Here is a 26,849-nt window from a genome sequence, read left to right as displayed (position 1 = left end):
TCTGGGGCACCTGGTGCTGGCCACTGTCAGCAGACAGGATACTGGGCTAGAAGGACCTTTGGTCTGACCCAGTACGGCCGTTCTTATGTTCTTATGTATAAACACCTTAAGAAGTTTATGACCCTGAACTCCATCTGTATCTAACCCCAAATACACCTCACAAGCAATGGTTGGTGCAAAATACTTGTTCCATCCACAGTGAGATAACAAGGTAAGGTCATCTCCTACCTGGGCTTCATTCCCTGTTTGGAGAATCCTAGATGACAGTCAGGACACTCAAATATATTTAACAGGCAAAATTATTCACAATTTTAAATTCTCAGGGTGCAAATATTGCATTCAGTGGAACTAAACTAGGTGCCTTTTATAAATTACTTATGAAGTTATGAAACAAAATACAGGACTATGTAGCACTTTAAAGACTAACAAGATGATGAGCTTTCGTGGGCCAGACCCACTTCCTCAGATCAAATAGTGGAAGAAAATAGTCACAACCATATATACCAAAGGATACAATTTAAAAAAATGAACACACATGAAAAGGACAAATCACATTACAGAACAGAAGAGGGATTTGGGGGGGGGGGGGAAAGGAAGGTGAATCATGAAGTTATGGTGCAAGATTATTTTTGTATGGTAACAATCAGTGTTTGGATTGCATTGGTTAGTTACATAAGTAATCTAATCAGGGTACAGAAACAATACCACTTATATAACTAATTGTCAGGAATAGGGTTTTGAGGCAGAGCACTGAGAACTCATGCTATCTAAACATTGCTAAAAGTATAGGAAGCCAAAACAACTGGTTGATTTAAAATAGCTGGATGTTTGGCACACCGTCTGGAAAAACCTAGTTATTTCTTGTAAATTAAGTCCACATGTGCAATCTCACTTTGTTGCACAACTTTGCTCATAAAACTTGCAGGCATGCTATAGTTTAGATGAGCAAAAGAACTCCAGATTTATTAATCATGGTTATCTAGCTTGCATCCAACATAATAAGGTACAAGCAATGAAACAATGTTAATTGGATTCGAATATAATGTCCGGCTTTTTGGTCAGTGGCCAAAAGAAATGACATGTTCTGGAAGAATGTCATATAGTAGGGTTCTTCTCACTTGAGCAAATGGTGGTGACCAAAAATTCAACATTGGGCCTGCCTACCTGAGAATCCAGAGCTTATAGAAGGTCAGTGGAAGTTTTATTGCAAACACGGTCATAGTCCTATGTTTATATAACTATTGGGTCCCTTTCAAAAGTTTTAATTCTATTATCTGAGGAAGCTGCTCAAAGAGTCTTCACTCAAGAGTTCAGTAGGTCTGTAGCAGCTTGTCAGCTCCGGGTCTGATTGAAAGTTCATTCAACAGTCTTTGGATCAGGCCCTGAAAGAGTGGTTCAGGGTGCTCAACAGAAATCTGTTTTATACAATTCAAACTACAGTCCCCCTTTGATCTCTCACGGTTTTACCTAACTTCTCTTCCGAAACAAAATCTCCAGTGACTCAGGGCTACACAGGAGAAACCATTGCAGGTAGAAACTTCGTAATCCGGACTTCGCTGGTCTGGCAACCTTCCTGGCCCGGCATCATCAAAGTGATCCTGTGGTGCCAAGAGCATTGCTAGACTAGGGGGTCAAAAGAGTGGAGCCCTGGGTGGCAGCAGGGCTGCTAGAGAGAGTCCATGGCAGTAGCTGAGCTTTCAGGCAGAATGTGGAGCCCTAGAAGCAGCAGGTGTAGCTGGGGGAACACAGAGCCCCTCCCCCCAGGTGCAAAACCACAGGGCAAAAGCAGATCCCCACATGGCAGCAGGGCCAAGGAAGAAAAGTGCATTGACCTCCCCTGGTCTGGCAAATTCCCTGATCCAAGCCAGTCAGGTCCTGAGGGTGCCAGACTAGGGAGGTTCAATCTGTAATAACTCTTAAATCATGGAAATATTTCAATATTCTAAGTTAAATCCAGTTTTAGTGATAAAGCTGGACTCACTGCTAGATCTGTGGACCTGAATACATTTTTGTAAAACTAGAATAACTTGCTAAAAACCATTTGCCTTTTGTTTTGATATAGAGAAGCTTTATTATTATCTGAAGGGTTCTTCCTATGACCAGGAACAAACAGACAAACAAGTCCCAGAAATATTTACTGTTCCCCCTTTCAAAACTTCATACTGTTTGCACACTATCAGCTCAGTGTATTCTTTTTGGCACAACAAGGGTTTCCTGGATGAGAAAAAGTTTAGGTCGGTTGGAATGGAAAAAGTGATCCTGAAAACATAGTCATGTTCATTTACAGATGATATTCTCCGCTGCCCAACTGTTATGGACACTTCTGGATGCACACTACAGAACACAAGTTAAGTTTTATTGCTGTGGATTGTATGGAAATGGAAAAGTTATTTCTTCTGTTTACATATCTTTTGTTTTATTTCCTATGTGATGGACACACAAGCAGATAATTACATTGGAACAATCTGCTTTACACAGATGTCTGGATAGTCAAAACTTCTAACTTGAAACCAGCCCCATAAAATGTAGAGATCATATAACCTGGTTAATCAGAAATGTTTTTAAAACTTAATATAAAAGATGTAAATTGCAAACAGATGTACCTGAGCAAGGCTTTGACCAAAATATTCTTTTTAAGGATGTCAAGAGAGAAATCCTTGCAAATAAAATAATCTTGAACCTCAGAGAGAGAGATTTAGCTACTTAAGAAAGAATTATAGTTGAACTATATGCAAAAATATCATCCATGTTAGTTTTGCTAATCTCTTGAGATTGAGGAATTGATCTGAACGCTAAACCTGAGGCTGCCTCAGGGATACTCACACAGCAGAAGTTTGGTAAGCTTCCGACAAATGTACATACGGAATTTTGATAATGGAATTAAGGTGCTTTCAGCTGTGTGGCTGGATTTATTCACTTGCATCCCACATAAAGCAGCCCACGGTACATGCCATTACGCTGTATATATTATGAATTAAGGCATGCTAGGGTTCAGTAGCAAGAAGTGTAAATATTTATCAACACATTTGTTATTTTTATCCCAACAACATTTTTAAAAGTTCACCCGGAAAACTGCCCCCAATAAATTGTGTTGTTTGGGTTCCCCTGATTCATGTAAGAGTTACTCGACGCCACACAGGTGGTAGAGTTGACAGGACATCTTGCTGCCTTACTGGAGCCCATAATCCCATGTACAAAGTGCAGGCATTGTACAGAAAAGAACGCAAAACAAAGTGTCTCTGCTCTCAAACAGTTCCTTTCCTGAAATAATCTGACACTGACCTTCATCCTTGCAGTTACCTTTTCTCCATGTAACTAGCCAGATGCTAACTTTTGCCTCTCCTGCTTCTGCTTGTATGACGGGATGAAATGCAGCTTCACCCATGTTGCCCCCAGGTCCTGCCAGTGCTGTGATTTGGATTCGGGGGATCACGTCAGTTTCCATTCCTACACCCTCCGGATGCCCTGTGCAGCAAATCCTTTGTCACCCATCTCTGCATGGAGCAATAAGTCTTCCAGACACTCTCTCTGCAGGCTGCTAACAGAACTCAACATTTATATTCACTGGCCTCCTCTGTTTACCTCCCTAATCACACTTTCTTCCTGTTTGTGTCATTGGTCCTGCTTCCCTCACTTAATGATCAGCTGAGTTTTGCAACAGAATATTGACTTTCTATTCTTCCACCATAGGGAGTTGCAATATTCTGGTTTTCAACACACGTGCAAACCACACACAAAATCTATCCTTGCTACATTCTGGTGAAATGTGGAGATGAAAAGAAAACAAAATTTAGCCCCAGCTGGTATTCCAAAGAGAACTACATGCCTACAACATCCTGCTCACTTGGTCTGCTCTAAGTGGAAAGGGTGAACAATCAACCAGGAACAATAATGAGTCCATTGTGACCCTAGTGCTTTGTGCAGTCTTAACTAACTGGTCTGCTGCTCTCAGCTGTTGGTGAGTTGAGTATTAGCAAAGTCATCCGCATTGAATTCCCCCCTGGTATGACTAAGGACAGCCCTGCAACAAAAGACACCAAGTACACGGCTGCATGGGGCACCAAATTTTTGAGTGGTCCTATGCAACAGTGTGTGATCATGTACCTACGGACTTCCCTGTCTGCTGCCCACTGGTTCTGCACTTCCCCCGGCTGCTCTCAGTCACTAGCAGCATGGCCCTGTCACCTTCCTCCCTCCGCTCATGTGCTCCTATCAGCCAGCTTGTATGGGTGGTAAGACACGGGAGGGGTAGGACAAAGGAAGCCCTGAGCCCTGGTAGGAGCCATGCTGGAGGGAGGGCAGAGGGAAGCAGAGCCCCAGCAGAAGTTGCACATGAATGGGAGTCGAGGGAAGCCATAGGGGGATGCAAGGGAAGCCCCAAGACCTGGCAGAATCCACACAGGAGCAGGCAGCTTTAGATAACTCGCATAGGGCCCCATAAATTGTAACGACGGCCCTGTTTTCTTGGAAGGAACCTGAGCTCCCTTCTCTTTACCCACCTTTTCATCTACTCAGTGTAAACTGAGCTGTCCTAGAGTGTGAAGGATTAGTGTGAATGTCAGGTTGCTGCTTTAATACAACATTGAACAGAGCAATTCTCCGCTACAGACTATAAAGTCCTATCAATTGCACCAATGGGAGTTCTGTATGGAATGCTCCTCAGTTGCTCTGACCATCAAGCCCCATCCTATACCACGAAATGTCAATGTCTGATGCACAGATTTGAAGATCACCCCAGGAATATGTAACCAGGAATCGCCCTGGCATTAAACCCTCACTCATTTATCTCTCTGTGTCTTGGATGACCCAGGCAGGATTCATTGCTTTGACCAGTCTAGGAAAAAATCCCTGCTAGAACAAACTCTGGCAGATGGAAACCAACATGTTACCCATTATGTCATCAGTTACAACCCTGGCCAAGAGCATCACACAAACTTTCCTTATCAATAAACAATTAAAATAAAAACCTATGTGCCCTGCTGTTCTTTGGGAATAACTCATGTTTCATTTCCACTGCTAGAATGAAAGCTACTGCTTTGCAGGAGTCAGTGTGGCCTGGTTCCTGCAACACTGGGCTGGCACTCAGAGCCATGGTTTCTATCCCCAGCTCTGCGAGGGTACGTCTACACTGCATGCTTATTTTGAAATAAACTATTCCAGAATAGTTATTCCAAAATAGCTTGTTTCAAAATAGCACGTCTACCCTGCAGGGAAGCCTCAAAATTAGTCTGAGGCAGGCTTCCCTAATCTAGACGTGCTATTTCAGAATAGGCGTTATTCCTAGTAGAATGAGCTTTACAGATTTCGGAATAAGCCATCCATTATTTCGAAATTATTTTGAAATAACAGAATGGCTGTGTAGACACTCGCATTGTTGTTTCAAAACAACACTAGCTATCTCAAAATTATGGTGCAGTGTAGATGCACCCTTTGTGACATGCTGGTTGACTCTGGACAAGGGGGGATGCTATTTTAGATTTGGTTTTGGTGAGTAGCGAGGACCTCATAGATGAAATGGTTGTAGGAGACAACATTGGCTTGAGTGATCATGAACTAATTCAGTTCAAATTAAATGGAAGGATAAACAAAAATAAATCAGAGACTAGGGTTTTTGATTTCAAAAGGGCTAACTTTAATAAATTAAGGAAATTAGTTAGGGAGGTTGATTGGACTAAAGAAATTATGGATCTTGAGGTGGAGGAGGCCTGGGATTATTTTAAGTTAAAGTTGCAGAAGCTGTCAGAAGCATGTATCCCAAGAAAAGGGAAAAAATTATAGGCAGGTGTGTTAGACCAAGCTGAATGAGCAAGCTTCTCAGAGAGGTGATTAAGAAAAAGCAGAAAGCATATAAGGAGTGGAAGATGGGTGGGATCAGTAAAGAAAGCTACCTTATTGAGGTCAGAGCATGTAGGGACAAAGTGAGAGAGGCTAAAAGTCAGGTAGAGTTGGACCTTGTAAAGGGGATTAAAACCAATAGTAAAAGGTTTTATAGCCATATAAATAGGAAAAAAATAAAAAAAGAAGAAGTAGGACCACTAATTACTAAGGATGGAGTGGAGGTTAAGGATAATCTAGGAATGGCCCAATAGCTAAACAAATACTTTGCTTCAGTCTTTAATGAGGCTAATGAAGAGCTTAGGGATAATGGTAACATAACAAATGGGACTAAGGATATGGCGGTAGATATTACCATATCCGAGGTAAAAGCCAAACTTGAACAGCTTAATGGGAGTAAATTGGGGGCCCAGATAATCTTCATCCAAGATTATTAAAGGAACTGGCACATGAAATTGCAAGTCCATTAGCAAAATTTTTAAATAAATCTCTAAACTCAAGGGTTGTACCATTTGACTGGAGAATTGCTAATATAGTTCCTATTTTTAAGAAAGGGGAAAAAAAGCAACCCGGGTAACTATAGGCCTGTTAGTTTGACATCTGTAGTATGCAAGATCTTGGAAAAAATTTTGAAGGAGAAAGTAGTTAGAGACATTGAGGCTACTGGCAATTGGGACAAATTACAACATGGTTTTACAAAAGGTAGATCGTGCCAAACCAACCTGATCTCCTTTTTTGAGAAAGTAACAGATTTTTTAGATAAAGGAAATGCAGTGGATCTAATCTACCTCGACTTTAGTAAGGCATTTGATACAGTACCACATGGGGAATTATTGGTTAAATTGGAAAAGATAGGGATTAATATGAAAGTTGAGAGGTGGATAAGCAACTGGTTAAAGGGAAGACTACAGCAGGTCATACTGAAAGGTGAACTGTCAGGTTGGACGAAAGTTACTAGCGGAGTTCCTCAGGGATCAGTTTTGGGGCCAATTTTATTTATTCCTTTTATTGCTGACCTTGGCACCAAAAGTGGAAGTGTTCTGATAAAATTTGCGGATGACACAAAGTTGGGAGATATTGCCAATTCAGAAAAGGATCGGGATATCATACAGGAAGATCTGGATGACCTTGTAAATTGGAGTGATAGCAGTAGGATGAAATTTAATAGTGAGAAGTGTAAGGTTATGCATTTAGGGATTAATAACAAGAATTTTAGTTATAAGCTGGGGACACATGAGTTGGAAGTAACGGAGGAAGAGAAGGACCTCAGAGTCCTGGTTGATTATAGGATGACTATGAGCCGCCATTGTGACACGGCCGTGAAAAAGGCTAATACGGTCTTGGGATGTATTAGGTGAGGTATTTCCAGTAGGGATAAGGAGGTGTTAGTGCCATTATACAAGGCATTGGTGAGACCCCATTTGGAATACTGTGTGCAGTTCTGGTCTCCCATGTTTAAGAAGGATGAATTCTAACTGGTACAGGTACAAAGAAGGGCCACTAGGATGATCCGAGGAATGGAAAACCTGTCTTATGAAAGGAGACTCAAGGAGCTTGGCTTCTTTACCTTAACCAAAAGAAGGCTGAGGGGGGACATGTTTGCACTGTTTAAATATATTAGAGGGATAAATACCAGGGAGGGAGAATAATTATTTAAGCTTAATACCAATGTGGACACAAGAACAAATGGATATAAGCTGGCTAGTAGGAAGTTTAGACTTGAGATTAGATGAAGGTTTCTAACCATTAGAGGAGTGAGGTTCTGGAACAGCCTTCCAAGGGAAGTAGTGGGGGCAAAAGATCTATCTGGCTTCAAGATTAAACTAGAAGAGTTTATGAAGGGGATGGTTTGATGAGATAACATGATCTTGGTAACTAATTGACCATTCATTATCAGTGGTAAATAGGTCAATGGAGGGATGATAGGAGTTACTATAGAGAACTTTCTGGGTGTCTGGCTGGTGAGTCTTGCCCATATGCTCAGGGTTTAGTTGATCGCCATATTTGGGGTCGGGAAGGAATTTTCCTCCAGGGTAGATTGGCAGAGGCCCTGGAGGTTTTTTGCCTTCCTCTGTAGTATGGGGTGTAGATCACAGCTGGAGGATTCTCTGCATCTTGGGGTCTTCAAACTATTTGAAGGCTTCAATATCTGAGATATAGGTGAGAGGATTATTCTAGGAGGGGGTGGGTGAGATTCTGTGGCCTGCATTGTGCAGGGGGTCAGACTAGATGATCATAATGGTCCCTTCTGACCTTAAAGTCCATGAGTCTATCAGTCAATTTCCCTCTCCGTGCCTCAGTTTCCCCACTTGTGTAACCGGGATAATGGTACTCACCTCCTTTGAAAAGGGCTTGGCAATCTTGGAGTGATGGTGATTATTGAATTTGAAACAGTTTACATTTGCTTCTTATACCAATGTAGCTGTACCTAAAAGTTCAGAGGACAGAAGACAGATTACTATCATGTCCCAGGGGAAATGGGATGATTCAATATTTGTACTACAGTAAAGCCTCAGACAAGATTGGGGACCCATTGTGCTCAGCACACACTCACCCATGAAAAGACCGTCCCTGCCCCAAAGAGCTTACACTCTATATAGACTAGACGAAGGATGCAATTAAAAATAAACGTGCAGAGAAATAACTTGCAGAGGGTTGCAAAGCCAGAAACAGATCCTCGGGCCCCATCTCTGCAAGGAAGCCAAAGTGGTCAAAGGAAATGCTCCAGCAGCCACGCCGTGTGTTCATTTGGACAGAGCGAAACAATGGTTGGGAAATTTTAATGGACACCGGCCAGGTCCTGGTCCTAGATCAACAGCAAGACTCATGGAGGGCAGCAGTGCCACCATTTGGCACTTAGGAAAGAGACGGATACTATAAAAGGGGAGCATGAAACACCAATGAAATGCGTTGCTCTTTCTGTGGAGACAAACCCCGATCTGCTCTGAGGGTAGACAACCTCACGCTAGTTGGGCTGTGTTTATTTGACTAAGAGGTATTGGCTCTCTGACGCTCCGCCGTCTCCCCACGGCAAAGCAGCATCATTAAACAACTAGAAAAATCACCTTCTCACCCGGCTTTGTCATTTGCTGCATGTGATAGGCTTCTGTTCACACTGCCAGGGTATGTCTACACTACTACTAATTAGTTAATTCGAACTAAGCTAATTCGAATTAGTGCATCTAGACCTAAAAACTAGTTTGAATTAGCATTTTGCTAATTCGAACTAGCATGTCTACATTGAGTGGACCCTGAACTGAGGTTAAGGATGGCTGGAAGCAGTGCCGTCAGGGCATCAGATTAGGACTTAGAGCGTGGAGCTGCTGTCTCAGGCTAGCCGAGGGCTGTGCTTAAAGGGACCTGACCCCCACCCCGGACAGACAGTTCTCAGGGGTTCCCCGCTCGCTTGTCTAACTTGATGAGGGACAGCAAAGCAGTCCTGGCTTGGAGTACCCTGAATGCCCACACTCGGCATATCACAGGACTCGGCCATCAGCCCGGCTGCACTTGCCGCAGGCTGCCATCCGGGGGGGGGTCAATCGGGGGGCTGCAGGAGCGCTTCCTCCCCGAGGAGCCCACAGAGCCACCCCAGTCCTCCCCATCGGTGGCTTGTACCCCATTCCTCCCTCACCTCCTTCCACTTACCCCTCCCTAGCCCCCCTTCCTGATGTACAAAATAAAGGACACGTGTGTTCAAAAATAGAAACTCTCGTTATTGAACAAAACTCGGGGAGACTGGGAAAAGGAGGTGGGAGAGGGAAAGAGAGAGGATGGGAGAGGGGAGGGCAACTAAAATGAACAGGGGTTTGGAACAGGTCCCATATGAAGAGAGGCTAAAGAGACTGGGACTTCTCAGCTTAGAAAAGAGGAGACCGAGGGGGCATATGATAGAGGTCTATAAAAGCATGAATGGTGTAGAGAGGGTGCATAAAGAAAAGTTCTTCATTAGTTCCCATAATAGAAGGACTAGAGGACACCAAATGAAATGAATGGGTAGCAGGCTTCAGACTAATAACAGAAAGTTCTTCTTCACAAAGCAAATAGTCAACCTGTGGAACTCCTTGCTGCAGGAGGCTGTGAAGGCTAGAACTAGAACAGAGTTTAAAGAGAAGTTAGATAAAGTCATGGAGGTTGGGTCCATGGAGTGCTATTAGCCAGAGGGTAGAAATGGTGTCCCTGACCTCTGTTTGTGGAAGGCTGGAGAGGGATGGCACGAGACAAATGGCTTGGTCATTGTCTTTGGTCCATCCCCTCCAGGGTACCTAGTGTTGGCCGCTGTCGGCAGACAGGCTACTGGGCTACATGGACCTTTGGTCTGACCCAGTACGGCCATTGTAAGCTCAGGGCTCAAGGTCGGGGGTCTCACTAGACCACCCTGATTTTCATGCAAACCTGCTCCTGGGTGGCTAGGCTGGCAGCTACCCTGCCCTAGACGGCCACTTTCCTGTGCCTAGTGCAGAGGTCGTGGATGAGGTCCACGATCTCCGCACTAGACCTGGTGGGCGCCCGCCTCTTGCGGACCTGGGCAGGCTCCCGGGAGCCGCCAGCCTGGTCCCAGGAAGAGGCGGAGGGCTGGGTGGCAGCGGGTAGCTGGTTCGTGCCATGCCAGGTGCAGGGTCTGCTGGCTGGGTGCTGGCAGGCTTGCACCTGGCATGGGCACCGTAGCCAGACCGTGCCCCTTTAAGGGCTCCGGGACTGGGAGGGGGGGCAGAAGAGTTTCCTTGGTGGTGCCCAGAGTGGCCACCAGGGAAAGCTGGGGAGGGCTAGTCTCCCACTAGTTCGAATTAAGTGGCTACACAGCCCTTAATTCGAACTACTTAATTCGAACTAGGCGTTAGTCCTCATAGAATGAGGTTTACCTAGTTCAAATTAAGCGCTCCGCTAGTTCAAATTAAGTTCGAACTAGCAGTTTGCCTGTGTAGTGCCTATCAAAGTGAATTTGAACTAACGCCACTAATTCCCACAGCTCCCATTGGCCAGGAACAGCGAACCGCAGCCACTTGGAGCTGTGGGGCTCCATGGCTGTGGATACTCAAGTAAACAAAGCATCCGGCAGCCTGCCAGTGGCTAACCCTGACGAACTGTGTATGGACCGCAGGCTCTCCCCTCTACCCCTGTTATAAATAAACCTGATAAGATTGGAAGATTGTTATCCCTTAACTAAATAAACATTAAAACAAATCCCGCACACACAACCCAGGTTGTCTTAGAAGAAGAGTGGAAAAAAATCAGACCAGTATCTTCTCTTTCCTCTCTCTTTCCCAGGCTAACAGAAGGAAGCTGCCATCAGCTCATATCTAGTTGGTTCGCAAGAGATTTGAGACTTTAATTCTTTTGAAATCTAAGAACATAAGAATGTAAAAACAGCCATACTGGGTCTGACCAAAGGTCCATCCAACCTAGTATCCTGTCTACTGACAGTGGCCAATGCCAGGTACCCCAGAGGGAGTGAACCGAACAGGTAATGATCAAGCCATCTCTTTCCTGCCATCCATCTCCACCCTCTGACAAACAGAGGCTAGGAATACCATTCTTTACCCATCCTGGCTAATAGCCATTAATGGACTTAACCTCCATGAATTTATTTAGTTCTCTTTTAACCCCTGTTATAGTCCTAGCCTTCACAACCTCCTCAGGCAAGGAGTTCCACAGGTTGACTGTGCACTGTGTGAAGAACTTCTTTATATTTGTTTTAAAACTGCTGCCCGTTAATTTCATTTGGTGGCCCCTAATTCTTATATTATGGGAACAAGTAAATAACTTTTCCTTATTCACTTTCTCCACACCACTCATGATTTTATAGACCTCTATCATATCCTCGCTTAGTCTCTTCTTTTCCAAGCTGCACCAGAAGTGATTGAAAGTCTTTCCCACTCCAGGCAATAGGCCTACAACTAGATTAGGAAGAGCCACAATACAGAAAGTACAAGAGTCTTTCTTCAGGTAAAGAAATAGTACAGCCTAGCAATCAGATGGAGGCGGAGGAGCAAAACATCAGACTGAGGCTGCGTTGAGATAGGATGAATCACCGGTACCACGGCCACTTCAGATCCCAGCAGACATTGTTAGCTGGCTTCGAGAACCAAGTGTATCCAACCTGGAAGTGACGTGTGCGTCAAACGCAAAGACAGAGTTTTCAAATCACAGAGTTTGAGTTGAGGGCCCGGGACCAGTTTTCAAGTAGAACTGAACGCCAGCTCTCCCATTCATGTTAGCATTTAGGGGTTCAAACACTAGTTCTGGTCACAGAGTGGGGGGAAAAATCTTCACAAATAAAATTAATCCCCGGCTCCCAAAAAAGTGAATCATTTGATGGCTATTGTTAAGCTCTCTCAGGAAATTGTCAAATTGCAGAAAACAGTCACAGGCCTATACGGAATAATTTCAGAGCTATCTGCAAATACTATTCATCCAGCACTTGCTCTACCGTGTACCTATAGTATGTCAAATTGAGAAGCAGACCATGGATTTGACGATTCATAATACTTAAATCAGCACTCTGAAATTTGAAACAGTTTGGATCCAGAGCTGATCTATAGCATCAGATTCAAACCCCCTCACATTTAGAAGGCGTTTGGGTCCATAATCAAAATCTTCCGTTCAGGCTTGAAAAAGCCTATAGAAACAATATAGCATGTTGTTATAGCATGGGCTCTCCTATGGGCTTGCCCAGGTTAGAAAACGGAGCCCTAGTTTCCTGAAAGATATTTACTCCAAGCTAAGCCTGAGATGCGAATCATACAAGAATAGAAATGGAAGGAACCTTGAGAGAACATCAAGTCCAGTCCCCTGCACCTTTAAACATTTTTGTTGCTCTCCTCTGGACTCCCCTCCCCTCCAATTTTTCCACATCTTTCCTGTAATGTGGCACCCACAACTGAACATAATACTCCAGCTATGGCCTAAGCTGTGCAGAGTAGAGTGGAAGAATTACTTTAAGGACTTCTAGAAAAAACACTTGGACCACATTTCTGTGAGGTACATTTATGCTGCACACTTATTTCAAAATAAGCTATTCCAGAAGAAATACTCCAAAACAGCTTATTTCAAAATAGCACGTCTACACTACAGGGAAGCCTCAAAATTAGGCCGAGGCAGGCTCCCCTTATGTGGACATGCTACCTCAGTTTAGAGCCCCTGTGGGCACTAGGGAGTAATTAGTTTGAATGGCTCTGGAGAGGAGCTATTTTGAAATAGCAGCAGTTGAGCATCCACAATACAGCTATTTCGAAATAGCTATTTTGGAATAGGTGTTCTTCCTCATGGAATGAGGAAGTCGGAATAAGCCGCTCGTTATTTCAAATTTATTTTGAAATAACTAAATTGCTGTGTAGAAGCTCGCATTGTTCATTCAAAATAATGTCAGTTATTTCAAAATAACTGGGCTGTGTAGACACGCCCAGAGTGAGTGACAATTAGATGGAGAAGGAATTCCTGACTTCACTATATGAGGCAATCAATCTACCCGACAGCCACTCGGTGTTTGAAGGGTGCTTAACAATTGCACTTCTCAACAGACAAATCAAAAGAATTCAGGCCATCCAGGCCTGCCACCTGACATCTGTGTTGATGTGTTTTTCTAAGAGTGCATTAGAAGACATTCAACCTATTATGGGACTTGGAGTCAGTCACTTCTGCAACTAAACCAATTCCTAATGCACTGCTTCCTGTCAGGAGACCTTTTGGTGCTCATGCAACAATTAGGTAACTGCCTTATTTCACGGGCCTTTATGGTCTCGGCTATCTTAGCTGAGAAAGAGGAGCACAGCCAGGAAAAAAACGACTTTCTCTCGACAGAATCCCAATGAGTAGGTGCTTGATTCAGCCTCCCATGAATTCAGACAAACATTGACAATGGTGCAGGATCAAGCTGCAAGGGAAGTACTTGTGCATGACAGCACAGAGTCAAGGCATGACCAAGGCATGGGGGCTGGGATGACCTAATAAATGCAGATGATCCATGCAACATTCATTTTTTAAGCTGTTGAACTACTCCACAGATCCTGGATGCCAGGAAGTTATTTAAAAAAAAAATCACTAAGAGCCACTGTTAGAGGAAACTGGACCACAATGTGTTTGTGATCCTTTACAAAAACAACTACCCTCCCAGCCATGGTATTTTCCGGCTAGGATGTCCTTCTGGGCCTACTGCACCTCCTCCCTGCCTCTCATCAGCCCGTGATGGAAACAGATCGAGCCCAAACGTTAGTGAGAATTTCCCACAATAAGATTTAAAGCAGCCATCAAAAACTATGGGCTCAGTCCCGAGTCAAGTGGTGTAAGTCAGCACTGCTCCACTGAAGACAGTGAGTCAATGCCAATTTACACCACCTGGCACTACATAGAACACAAAAGAGCTGCCATTTAACGGACCGGCCCCGCAATGATTTGCTAACGGCCTCACTGAATCCCAAGCTGCACCTCGCCAGAGAGAGAACAGTTTTGGAACAGAAAGAGGGATTTTTGTAAGGGGTGTGTTCTGTTCTCTGTGTCCAGGCGGGTTTGGAAACTCCCCAGGAATGTGTGGGTTACACATGGAAACACAACACTCAGGTTGTGAAAGAGAACTTTATTGATTCTTGGAATCTACCATTCTTACAGGGAAAGAGCCAGGTTTCTAAATGGATTTAGGCACCTTTGGTTGCCAATAGATGCCCAGTGGGGTTTTCAAAAGCACTTACATGGCAAACAATGCAAGTCAGACACCTAGGTCACTCTGAAAATCCCATCATAGGCCTGTGCAGCTACAAGTGTCTACAGAACTTTAAACATCTGGCTTGAAGTCTCCCTCAGTGCTTGGCTACCTGCCCATCTCCTCCTACAGCAGGATGCACATTCTGCTCACAGTAGGGATGCAACAGTGTAGTTGATTAACCGATTAACTGATAAGCAAAAGCTTATCGGTTAATGCTATAGATTACATGCATTTCCTCCCCCCTTGCCAGTAAATGTTTTAGCAGGCTGGCCAGCAGCCTGGCTCAGTCCTGGGCTCATGCCGGGTCTAGGAGCACAGCGTCCTGCCCTCCCGAAGCCCCGGACAGGGGATGCTGCCACCCTGCGTTGCTGCCTGTGTATCAGAGACAGCAGCATGAGGCGACAGGCAGCCAGTCCGCAAGGAGAGCTGGTTTTTAAACTGGCTCCCCTCATGGACCAGCTCCTGCCTGGCACCCTGCACTGCTGCCTCTGATACAGAGGCAGCAGCGTGGAATGGCAGGGAGCAACTTGGGAGTGGGGCTGGAGTGCACTGGCTGCCAGCCGCACCACCAGGGACTATAGAATAGTCACGTAACCAATAAAAATTCATGGGGTTAATCAACTATTCGATTAACCGATATTTAACATTCCTAGCTCACAGGCCTCTGCAAAGACTCATCCCAAGTTCTGCCTATTTTTAATAGGGCAGATTCCAGAGCACTCATCCAGCTCCCAGGCTGCTCACACGTTACAGTTCAGCTTTCCTGAGCCGCAGCCCAGAGGCAATGGTTTGATTTCATTGTCCTCCCACTAGATCCCAGGATCTAGTGCTATTTTCACAGAGAAATTCCCCAGCAGAGCCCTAATCAGTGTTGCCTATAAGCTGGGCACTTGTACGGCTGCTCAGGAGAGATTCAGATGCCACCCAGCTGATTAGCAGAGCGCCCACAGCTAGGTGTTTTGTTTCTATTGTTGGTGCACATTCATGCATGCCTCAGTGTGCATAACATTTATTCTGCACATGGGTGGAAAAAAATCCACACATGCATGGAAAATTTAGAGGGGACACTAGCCCTGATGCTCCTTTTTTGTAGGCCTACCATTAGTTAAGTAACACCCCCGACAATTCTCCCATGTTGGGGCAATAGCTTCAGATCTCTCTTGGCCAGACACATTGACGGCAGCAGTTAAATTTTTCTTGCCCGGGAGGAAAAACTAATTTCAGATTTGTTTGTTTTTATTTCTGAGGCTGTGGTGTGAAGGGAGCAGGCTGTGAGCACACCAGAAATCCAGGCCCCTCTCATGTAACTCCAGATGTATTCCTGTTAATCAGGTCCCAAATAAGTCAAACAGTTCTGGAATTTCAAAATGCCCGGCCTTTCCAGGCAGTAGTGAAATGAGACCAAGAACAGGAACAGATCAGATGTTCTGTACCCATCAGAACAAGACAGGGAAATGCTGCTGGAAGGTTGAATACAGAGCACTGCATGAAAAGGCATAAACACTCATTTAGCTTAGGAAAAGAAACCCAAGCATATGGCAAGTGTATTCATATTAGCAACTCTCAACACAGTGATTAAAAGCATGCTGAGCAAATATTGTTAAAGGGCCTGTGTCTGATCCTGTGTCAGAGCCAAGGAGAATTGCAGGTGCTCAACATTTCCTCTGCATTTCAGGCCCTGATCTGACAAATTTATCTCCACAGCACCACTGCCATCCCTCAAAAAAAAAAATGCTCAGACTTACCTTCTTCTGATTAATCTTTCTAGTACAGCATATCAAACCCAGGATGTCTAGGGCTCCTCATTCAGTATTAGAGCTGAAAGGAAAACAAAGATGAGAAGTCATGAAAGTATTCATGATATTTTGGTTGTGTTTTTCATGCCTACTCGCCATTCCCATTTCACTTGCATCAATGTTTCCCAACAATTCTAACCAGGACTATGCCCTGTGCTAATCAAACTTACAGGGACAACTGGAATAGAACTCAGGCCAACTGTCATGAGTTTATAAAAAATGTTGTGACAGTTAGTGTTTTTCTTAAAGCCCGAGCACCTTAAGCCATGAGACCATTTCAGTGTAATTAAAAATGGTTTTAGACCTTATGATTGCAGAGAAAAGAATAAAAAAGGGGGCTCAGTGTAGGCCAAAAGTAAAAAAAAAAAAAAAAGATTCCCACAGAAAATAAATACAAGGCTCCTACTATTGGAGGTATGTAAAAAAGTTTCCATGAGCATTATAGGGGCTAAGACGTGACGTTGGACAGTTCTGATTCCATCCAACAAACAGCAACGATACATACACACATTACCAGTGCATTACAGTGCTTTGCCCTGTGCATAGTTCTTGAACTGTATGTATGGTTAGTCATTGAGCTATTACTCCCTGTTTTTCCCCAGATTCATTTTCTCCAGCCCTGATCACCCTTTACATCCTATTGTTTGATTTGTTCCCTGGCTTGTTCAGCTTTCCCTGTTATTTTTCCTGTCTGCATGAACAGCCTGCTAGATGAAACGTGAATTCATAAGAGAAACACTACTTTCCATCAATTTGTAAAAATTTTGCTGCTCCTGTTACTATGGAACAAAACAACATCAGATATTGATAAAAAAATGACCAAATGCCATGTAAGTTCTAGGTGATGTAACTAATCTTTCTGCAAGCAAAATAAGTGAATATTTCCACAGACCCAGATTTGTTCTCTGTAAACATCAATGGTCTTTCTTTGGCGTGAAAGTCCTTATTTTTGCCTCTGAGAAACAGCTGGATTCAGTTTAAATAGGCATGCCATAAGCATGCAGGAGGAATCGCTCTGAAATGCTGCACACTATGATAGTTGTGCGCCATGCAAACTCAAAGCAGAAAAAAATAGGCAAGTTTTACTCTGCAGCTTTCATCCTGACCCTATTTTAACAGAACCATAGAAGATTAAAGTTGGAAAAGACCCGCGGAGATCATCAAGTCCAACCCTCTGCTAAAAGCAGGACCAACCCCAACTAAATCACCCCAGCCAGGGTTGTATCAAGCCAGGACTTAAAAACCTCTACACACGGAGATTCCACCACCTCCCTAGGTAGAATCATAGGACTAGAAGAGACCTGAGGAGATCATAGAGTCCAACCCTCTGCCCAAAGCAGGACCAACTTTAGGTAACCCATTCCAGTTCTTCACCATCCTCCTAGGGAAATAGTTTTACCTAATATCCCACCTAGATCTCCCCCACTGCAACTTGAGACCATTGTGTCTTGTTCTGTCATGTGCCAACCCTGAGAATAACCTGACTCCATCCTCTTAGGAGCCGTCCCTTCAGGTAGTTGAAGACTCCTATTAAATCCCCACCCCTTATTCTTCTCTTCTGCAGAATAAATAAGCCCAGTTCCCTCGGCCTCTCCTCACAAGTCGTGTGCTCCGGCCCCTAAGCATTCATCGCCTCTGTGGGATTCTCTCCAATTTGTCCACATCTTTTCTGTAGTGTGGGACCCAGAACTGGATGCAGTTCTCCACATGCAGCCTCCCTAGTACAAAATAGAGGGGAATAATCACTTTCCTTGATCTGCAGGCAAGGCTTCTACGAATGCATTCCAAAATTCCACTCTCTTCTTGGCATCAAGGCTAAGTTGTTGACTCATATCCAGCTTCTCATCCACTGTAATCCCCAGTTCCTTTTCTGTAGAACTGCTGCTTAGCCAGTTAGTTCCTAGCCCGTAGTGCAGGGGTGGGGAACCTAAGGCCCAGGGGCTGGATGCAGCCCCCCAGCTGCCCTGGATCCAACCCCTTTGAGGCTCAGCCCCCCCCCCCCAACATTGGGGAGCCCATGCTGGTGAGGGTGGGGTTTTTTTCTCACTTATGTGCAGCCCCAGACTGATTTTTCTGTGGGTCAGTGGCCCCCAACCCCAAAACGGTTCCTCACCCCTGCTGTAGTGCTTGGGATTCTTTCACCCTAAGTGCAGGACTCTGCACTTGTCCTTGTTGAACCTCATCAGATTCCTTTAGGCCCAACTCTCCAATTTGGATAAGTCACTCTGATCCGTTTCTCTACCCACCAGGTCTCTACCTCTCCTTTCCAGCTTAGTGTCATCCGCAAATTTGCTGAGAATGTTGAACAAAATTGGCCACACAGCCAACCCCTCTGGCACTCTGTTTGATACTGGCTGCCAACTAGACATCAAACCATTGACTACTACCCGTTGAGCCTGACGATCTCGCCAGCTTTCTATCCACCTTATAATCCATTCACCCATGCCTTGCCCATAGTATTCTTGCCAACAAGTTAAAGAAATGTGGGAGATCTTATTAAAAGCTTTGCTAAAGTCAAGGTATATCATGCCCACCACTTTCCCCATATCAACAGAGCCATTTATCTCAGAGAAGGCAATTAGGTTGGCCAGGAATGACTTGCCCTTGGTGAATCCATGTTGTCCATTCCCAATCACCTTCCTGTCCTCCAATTGTTTCAAAATGGATTCCTTGAGGGACCTGCTCCATGATTTTTCCAGGGACTGAGGTCAGGCTGATTGGTCTGTAGTTCCCCAGCTTCTTCTTTTTAACGATGGGCACTACATGCGCCTTTTTCCAGTCATCCAGGATCTCTCCTGATCACAGAATTGTCAAAGAGAGTGGCCAATGGCTCTGCAATCACATGAGCCAACTCTCTCCATTGCGTTAGATCTGGCCCAATGGACTTGGGCATGCCCAGCTTTTCTAATCAGTCTTTAATCTGTTCCTTCAGTACTGAGGGCTGCTCACCTTCTCCCCATACTGTGCTGCTCAGTGCAGCAGTATTTTGTTGCTCTAGGCCCTATTCTGCAAATATTTATGCATATGAATAACTTTACTCATCCCAGTCTTGCTGTTGAACTCAAGGGGACTACGCATGTGCATAAGGTTACTCCTACCTAATTTCTTGCAGAATTGGCTCTTTCATGCTCTGATCCTTTCCCATGCCCTGGGACGACTGACCTATCACCAGTGGGGATTGAGACTTCTAGGTGCTAAAGCACGATCCTCGCTGGTTGAGCTAAAGAGTTCAGTTCTATTAGCTGAGGTTGTAGCAGGCTCATTAAGATCTATTAATGGCCCAGCCGCCACTCGAAGGGAATCATGCCATGGTGAGGGGTCGTGGGTTCCATGGGGGAGGATGCAAAATAGATCTGTGATTTACACTCCAGTATATTTTATGGGCCAGGTCCTGAGAGTTACATGGACGCCGCCAAATGCTCAGCCCCTCTTAGACTACAATGATATTAGATGCTATTCTGTTAGTTCCTACTTCTCTGTACGAGTATAGTTTGTCCCAGGATTTCTCCTGCACCCAGCTATTCAATCTAAGGGGCAATGATTTTGTTTGTTTTAGTGACGCTCCCTTTCTGGCACAATTCTGTTTTCTTAAAAGCCGGTTCCCCTCCCAGCACCATCTCTACGGGGGGCAGGGGAGGTAGAGGCCCAGGGGGAAATGGCACAAGCGGGGACTGAAGCAGTCTTTGGTCACGCCAGTTCTGCTGCGATTCTGCTTTTGAAATGTACAAGAGCCCCACCTGGGGCTCTCGTACATTTCAAAGGCTCAGGCACTGCAGGGAGCATGGGGCCAGTCCCCTGCTGTCCCCGTGCTCTCTGCGGGGCTTCCGCTTTTGAACTGTAGCAAGAGCCTAGAAGGGCTCTTGCTACAGTTCAAAGGTGGAGGCACCCTTGCCAACTAATTGAATAATCAATGGAAATCCCATCAACTGTTCAATTAGTTAATCTAAATCTAACATCCCTAAAGTACAATGCACAGGATGTGTATTTCCTTGACCAGCCAGAACCCACTGAGGTTACGCTACGTTGTACATAAACGCAGGCAAAGATTCCTGACGACCATTGTAAATAATCCCCTTGGCTGAGATTGTGTTGAACATCCGAGAGGCACAAGAGAGAAGGTGCAGCCTGGGGGCAGGGAGGGAACTACGGTGCTTTCTGGCACCTTTGCACTCTCCTAGTTTGGAGCTGCTCAGGGGCCAAAATGGCCTTAAGGTCACTTGAGCAGGCCCAGGAGCTGTTCGAAATTACAGCCACTTCCCTTGCATGATGGCCCTGACCCCTCCCACTCCTGATGTGACTTCTTACATTTCTAACCCCAGCCTCTGGTTTGCCCCTTGCATCTACAATAGCCCCTCAGCCCCACAGGAGTTCTCTGAGAGTCACTGGTCACCTGTCTACAGCTCCTATATCCTACAGCGGGGAGCGGAGAGGAAAAGGGACTAACCAAATCCTGCACCCCTTATGCGGTCCTCTGCCCGGCTAAATGCCTTTTGAAAATAATGGGCAGTTTCTTTGAGTAAAGACGACAGGATTCAGCCCACAAACACATGTAATTAAGACCCATGTACTTTGGAATATACTCATCATAGTAATGGAATCTATAGTAAAATGGAAAAGCCTTTAGGAGTAGGTAGAAACATTAACACAGGCACTGGGCCCAGTCCTGCTCCTATTCAGATCAATGGGAGCTTTGCCATTGACATCAGTGGAGCAAGCGTTGTCCCTACATCGTGAAAGACTTATTTTGGTTTTGGTATGGGTGTTGTAGCAGTGGCAGCAGCCGGGAGCTCTAGGCCCTTCTGAATCGCTGGGCCCCGGGGCAACTACCCTCTACACCCCACCTCCCTGGCAGTGAGCCTGATTTTTTGTCATTATTTCTCCCCTCCGCAAGATCTCACATCCAAAGAGGGAAGAACAAATGATCTCCTGGGGTTCTCTGTAAGGACCTGTTCAGTACAGCACATTGTTTTTCCCCTGATTTCCTCCTCTAATGGCTAACGAAGCCAAAAGGGAAGGAAAAGGCGTGATCGTTTCTAATATTAATACAGGAGGCCTCCTGCACACTCATATTGTCTTGCTAATTCTGGTTCCATGCTCCTTCCCCTGCCAGCATTGTGTTTCAAAAATAAGGGACCGTTTTCTTAGCACCCGTGGCCAATCCCTCTCCTAATATCATCATTGTTATTACTAATACTAAGCAGTACTCACCTACGTGTGCCAGGGTTATTTCTTGCTGCTTTTTGCAGCTCTGATCAACGCCCAAACTCATTGCAGAGATATGAAAAAATAAGGGACCATCCCTCTTAACAAGGGACTGTTGACAACCCCATGTGACTGCCCAAGCTTTATTCATTCAAGGACATTCCAAAGAGTCCAGCAGGAATCATGGCAAAACATCTTCTGGGTTTGTATCAGTGGCTGCTCTCACAAGGGGTGGACTCAGCCTTTTGCTGAATTTGCTGGAATTGTAAAATAAGTTTCATAACTAAACTTTCCCTCTGACAGATGTCGGTATTCAGGAGCAAAAATCAAAACCAGATCTTTGTAAGAGACACGCTCACATTGCAGAGCCTCATCTCAAGTCTGATCTCATTTGCACCAGTTTTGTACCACTGTGTTTCCATTGGCTTCAGGGAAGTTACGTGTGATTTGCACTAGTGTAAAGGAGAGGAGAATCAGGCGCTATGGGCTATATCCTCAACTCTACTTGTCCACATCTGTGATCCTAGTGCTGCAGGGTGCTCTAAATGATGCCAGCTGGAGCAGTCTACAAGGCACCTGCCAATTGGCCATGGACCAGCAGGAGCAGTATCAGCACAGCCAGCTCCAGCCTGAAGCATGGATGGTAAGTGACTCAGAAGAGTGCCTGTCTTAAGAACCAGTGCACTGTTTTTAAGATTTCAGTGCTTGTGTTCTCTCTCTCTCCCCCCTCCCCCTCCCCCCCCCCCCCCCCCACTCAATCACTGTAGAGCAGGAGCAGGTCTGGAGACAACAGAACAGGACAGCTTTCCCTGTCTTAAAGAGACAGCGCATGGCTTCTCTCAGAAACTTACCCAGCAGCAGCCACTACACTCCCCCATCTGTGCCATATACACACTGTTACAAACACATTGCCACACATACTTTCCTGTCTCTGTGCCACACACACTCAATCTGCATCACAAACTCCATCACGCACAGAGTCTCTCTCGCTCTCTCTCTCTCTCTCCCCCCCCCTGTAGCCCCCAGCCCCACCCCTTTCCTCCTGGGTGCCTGCCCCTTCTGGGTTGGGGGTGGGGGCCTGGAACTAGTCCATGACCACATACCAAAACTCATTAAGTGGCCTCGATGTGAAAATTATTGCCTACCCCTGTTCTAGGGGCTAGAGCACGAACAAAAACCATCATGAGGAAGCCCATCAGAAAATGGGGGAGTTTGCCACGCTGCATTGTGCACTGCATCCACTCCTCCATGTGCCTCTCCTGTCACCTCAGCAGCCCCTTTCATGCTCTGGGGGCATTAAGGGTCCTTAGCAGGGCATGACAAGCTGCTGACCCCATGCTTCACTGATAAAAACAAAATTCCTTTGGCAACAATACTTTCACTCCTCGCCTGAATCCCACTGAATTTGAACACTATGTTCTTGTTGGGTTTTTTGGTTTTGGTTTATTTGGCTGCTGGCAGAATCTGTGCTTTTTCTGGGGAGAAAGTCAATGAGATTTCTGCTTCCAGATCATTTTCTCATGCATGAGTGCAAAGCTGCAATGCTTGGGCTATCAGCATTGCAGAAAAGGACATAAATCCAAACAAATGCAAAAGATAGTATTACATATATATTGAAATGAGAGAAAATACAGTCACAAAAATACTGATATTAATATTAGATTTTACACCCCTTTAAAAATAACCCTTTGGGATTTGAACCCCAGCTCCTTCTAGAACTAAAATTCATGAAAATTCTCCATCTATTAGAGAAATAATGGATTTCAGACTTAAAGTTGTCATGACTGGTGGCTTGTAACTGTGAACTGGGTTGCAGTACGGTTGAGTTTTTTTTTCCTGACTATAGTAATTTTAATTAGTTCCCTCCAACTATCTCAGAACCACAAGGCAAAACGAAAAATGGCATGGAGTAGTACTGCTTAGTCACTAAAGAAATATGCCACTTAGGGCAAGGCTACACTACACAGTAAGGTCAACAGAAGCGGTCTTGCATTGACCCCGCCATGCATGTGTCTACACAATTTGTCTTCCACCGATGTCAGTCCCATTCTGCAGAAAGTTTGAGAGTTCCACATTTTGTCTTGATCTGAGACAAAAACCAATTTCAAAATGTCAGAATTTCCCATCTGATGAAAATTCTATTCTCCACCCAGCTTTGGTAATGAATCCTCCTTCTGTACATGTGAAGCCACCAGGACAGCTGAACTGAACTACTATGATACCTGCCTATGCCCCCAACCCTGCCTCCCTTTTGAGTGGCAGAATTGAATCAGTACAAAGGACAATATTTGCCCCTCAGTAGGGCTCATGCAGTGCTGAAGGCCCTGCAGCAACCTCCTTCAATGAGTTACATGGGACCCCTTATATAAACCACCTAGTGAAAGAAAATCTGGGACACGGCTAACGCAATAGCATGTTACAACCATTTTTGTTTTCAATGTGTCCAATGAGGATAGTTTTGAAAAATCCTTTTGTGAATTACACAAACTGGAAGTGAGTTCTTAATTAACAGAAAAAAAGCAGCCAAAATAAACCCTTGAAAATGGATGAAGCCTGCAGTCTTTGCAAGCCCACCAGAAACAAAGCTCCTTAATTATAAACAGCTCTGCAATGAAGTTATATATACTCAGCTTTTGCAAAGGACAAGATCTTGACCTTCACAAGTTATTTTTTATTTCAGAGCCTTTGTTTTAAACTTCAATTAGCTGGGCCACTGCAATCCCAAAAACAATGTGTGGCTCAGTTTTTATCAAAGGCCTCCTACATCCTGCTTTGGTTGGGAGCTTTAAACTTGTTTAAAGCATTTGCAAAGATTGAAGTTTTATTTCGGAGAGTTTATTTTGGCTGCTTTTGCTCTTTTACTAGTGCTGGTTTCCTTCATAAACACAATTGTTATATCAGCACAGGACTTGGTGCAGACACTCTACTAATCTTTAGTTAAAACAATGCGTCATTCTTTAGAGAAAGTGGGGGGATCCCCTGGTTCTTCATGGAGTCCAAATTTGATATTATCCAGACTAGTATTACTCCTCCTTTCCCCCAGTCACAAAGAGAATGCCCCCTTAGGGTTGTCTTCTAGTGTGCTGATCATGACACAGCTCTCTGGGACTCCCCACCAACCTCTGGTCTCCCCCAGACAAGGCAAAAAGTTAGGATAACTACCCCCCTGCAGAGCAACACAGACACTCAACCACTTCAGCTCTGAGAGGACTCATCTCTAAGGGCTCAACACCCAGGAGACCAACCCCAAATGGAACCCAAACCCCAAAGAAATCTGTTTTACCCTGTGTGAAAGGGTTACACAGAGAACGCTCATATGGTCTGCTCACTTTATCAGTGAAAGAGAGATATGCACAATGGTTGCTCCCCAGGTAACAATTAATTACACTGAGCTTGATAATATACAAAAAGGTTTTTATTAAATACTGTACAAACAGTGGGATTTAAGTGGTTGCAAGTGAAAACAGTCAGATCAAAGTAAGCTACTAAATTTAAAAAATAGAAAACACATTGTTCTAATCCAACTTGTACACACAAATTCTTACCCTAAACAGCTGCTCAGTCTGGTAAAATCTTCAAATCAGAGTTGATCTTTTACTCTGACTTGGGTCTACAGCTTCTTCAATGTTCTTTTGTATCCTTTCAAGGCGGGCAGGCAGTTTCAAAAGCCAGCTGAAGAACATAAAAACGGCCATACTGGGTCAGACCAAAGGTCCATCTAGCCCAATACCCTGTCTTCTGACAGTGGCCAATACCATATGCCCCAGAGGGAGGGAACACAACAGGTAATCTCACATGATCACCCATTTCCAGACAAACAGAGGCTAGGGACACCATTCCTACCCATTCTGGCTAACAGCCATTGATGACCTAAGCTCCATGAATCTATCTAGCTCTTTTTTGAACCCTGTTAAAGTTGTAGTCTTCACCACATTCTCTGGCAAGGAGTTCCAGAGGTTGACTGTGCAACAGACTGATAGCTTCCCATTGCTTAAATAGACTTTCCCTCAAGGCAGGAATCCTTCATTTTGTATCTCCCAACCTTATGGAAAATTACCAGGTCTGAGATGGATTACATTACCAAGGGGCATGGTCACATGGCTTCCTAGGACAAACTATGGTTTGGGTTTACAGGACAAATAAGACTATTTACAGGTTGTTCAGTTGATTACCGAGCCCATAGTTTTCTGAGGCATCAGTGATTGGCCCTCATTTAGAATTATGAACAGAGCCATGCCTCATATTTCTAGCTTCACGTACAAGAATGATACATGCAAAAAAATAGGATATACACATTCATCAGATTGTAACATTAAAATTGATAGGTTACATGAGGCATTTTGTCTATAGCATCTTTGAGTTATGCATATTCATGCTCACAAACCGATTTTTATAAGACATGAGGGTGGGGGTCCTCACAGACTGCGTGACCCAGTTTTCTTCTTGAAAAGAAAAGGTTTCAAATCTGGGTGGCACCACATCCCTATAGAAGAGCTCCTCACAGTCCTAATCTATGAGTCAGCTGGAGTCCAGATAAGCCTGACTGGATGAGCACTGAGGTCAGTAAGTTTCTCCCCAGGGTAGGATGTGGTCCCAGGTTTGGTGTAATAGAAAAATCAAAAAATAGCAAAACTTGAATTTCTTTTTCCTGAGTTAGTGGATCAAGTTATCGGCAGGAAATAGGAGAAAATCCTCGGAAAATACATCATCCATGTGTCAACGTTTATAAAAATCCAAACAATGGAAATGAAGAGAGAGTTTTGCTAAGTGCACATATCTTAAGACATACTGTCATGGTAATCACTTATCACAGTGGAACAGATTAGACGACAGAAAACAAACCAGTCATTTCTCAGTTCAGTGTGGCACAAAAGACATGCCCAATTTTTTTTCTTTTCAAAATCTTGATATTGCTCCTAATGAAGTCACAGAAAGTTTTGCCAGTGACTTGTCACTGACTGGGATGAGAGCAGGCCAAGCCCTGTGAAAAGGAGAGCTATTATTGCCGTGAAGGCCCATACACCCTAATCTAGTCCCACATGACAAGGAAATGGCTGTTTCTTTTTCAAACTTGAATTTTGATCTTGTCTGAATGAAAGCATCTCATGGACTCAATTCTATAAAAGGATGGTCACTGTTTATCCTGCAAAAGCAGCTACCAGGACACAAAAATCCAGAAATGTTGAGGCTTCAACAGTATTCTCCAAATTATGCTGTTATTATACATGAAAAGAACCACCATCCTCTGGTCATTTGGTACAGAAGTGGATTTAAAGGATAGGTTACGAAACACAGTTGGTAGTTCCACAATTTCACATTTG

The 26,849-nt window shown here is 44.5% G+C and overlaps 1 long non-coding RNA gene across 1 annotated transcript; it reads right to left on the bottom strand.

Moving 5' to 3' along the window:
• Window positions 1–579: 579 nt before the first annotated feature.
• LOC142818855 (uncharacterized) lies at window positions 580–16,922 on the bottom strand. The gene is made up of 3 exons (XR_016347040.1): window positions 16,276–16,922; window positions 8,172–8,263; window positions 580–3,465 (listed from the first exon to the last, which is right to left on the bottom strand). It is a non-coding gene; the product is annotated as an uncharacterized LOC142818855 (long non-coding RNA).
• Window positions 16,923–26,849: the final 9,927 nt, after the last annotated feature.

The sequence above is a fragment of the Pelodiscus sinensis genome, chromosome 17, assembly GCF_052426305.1.
Source record: "Pelodiscus sinensis isolate ZL-2025 chromosome 17, ASM5242630v1, whole genome shotgun sequence".
NCBI classification, from domain to species: domain Eukaryota; kingdom Metazoa; phylum Chordata; order Testudines; family Trionychidae; genus Pelodiscus; species Pelodiscus sinensis.
Note: the sequence above shows the minus strand (reverse complement) of the source record. Positions and strands in the feature narration are given on the sequence as shown.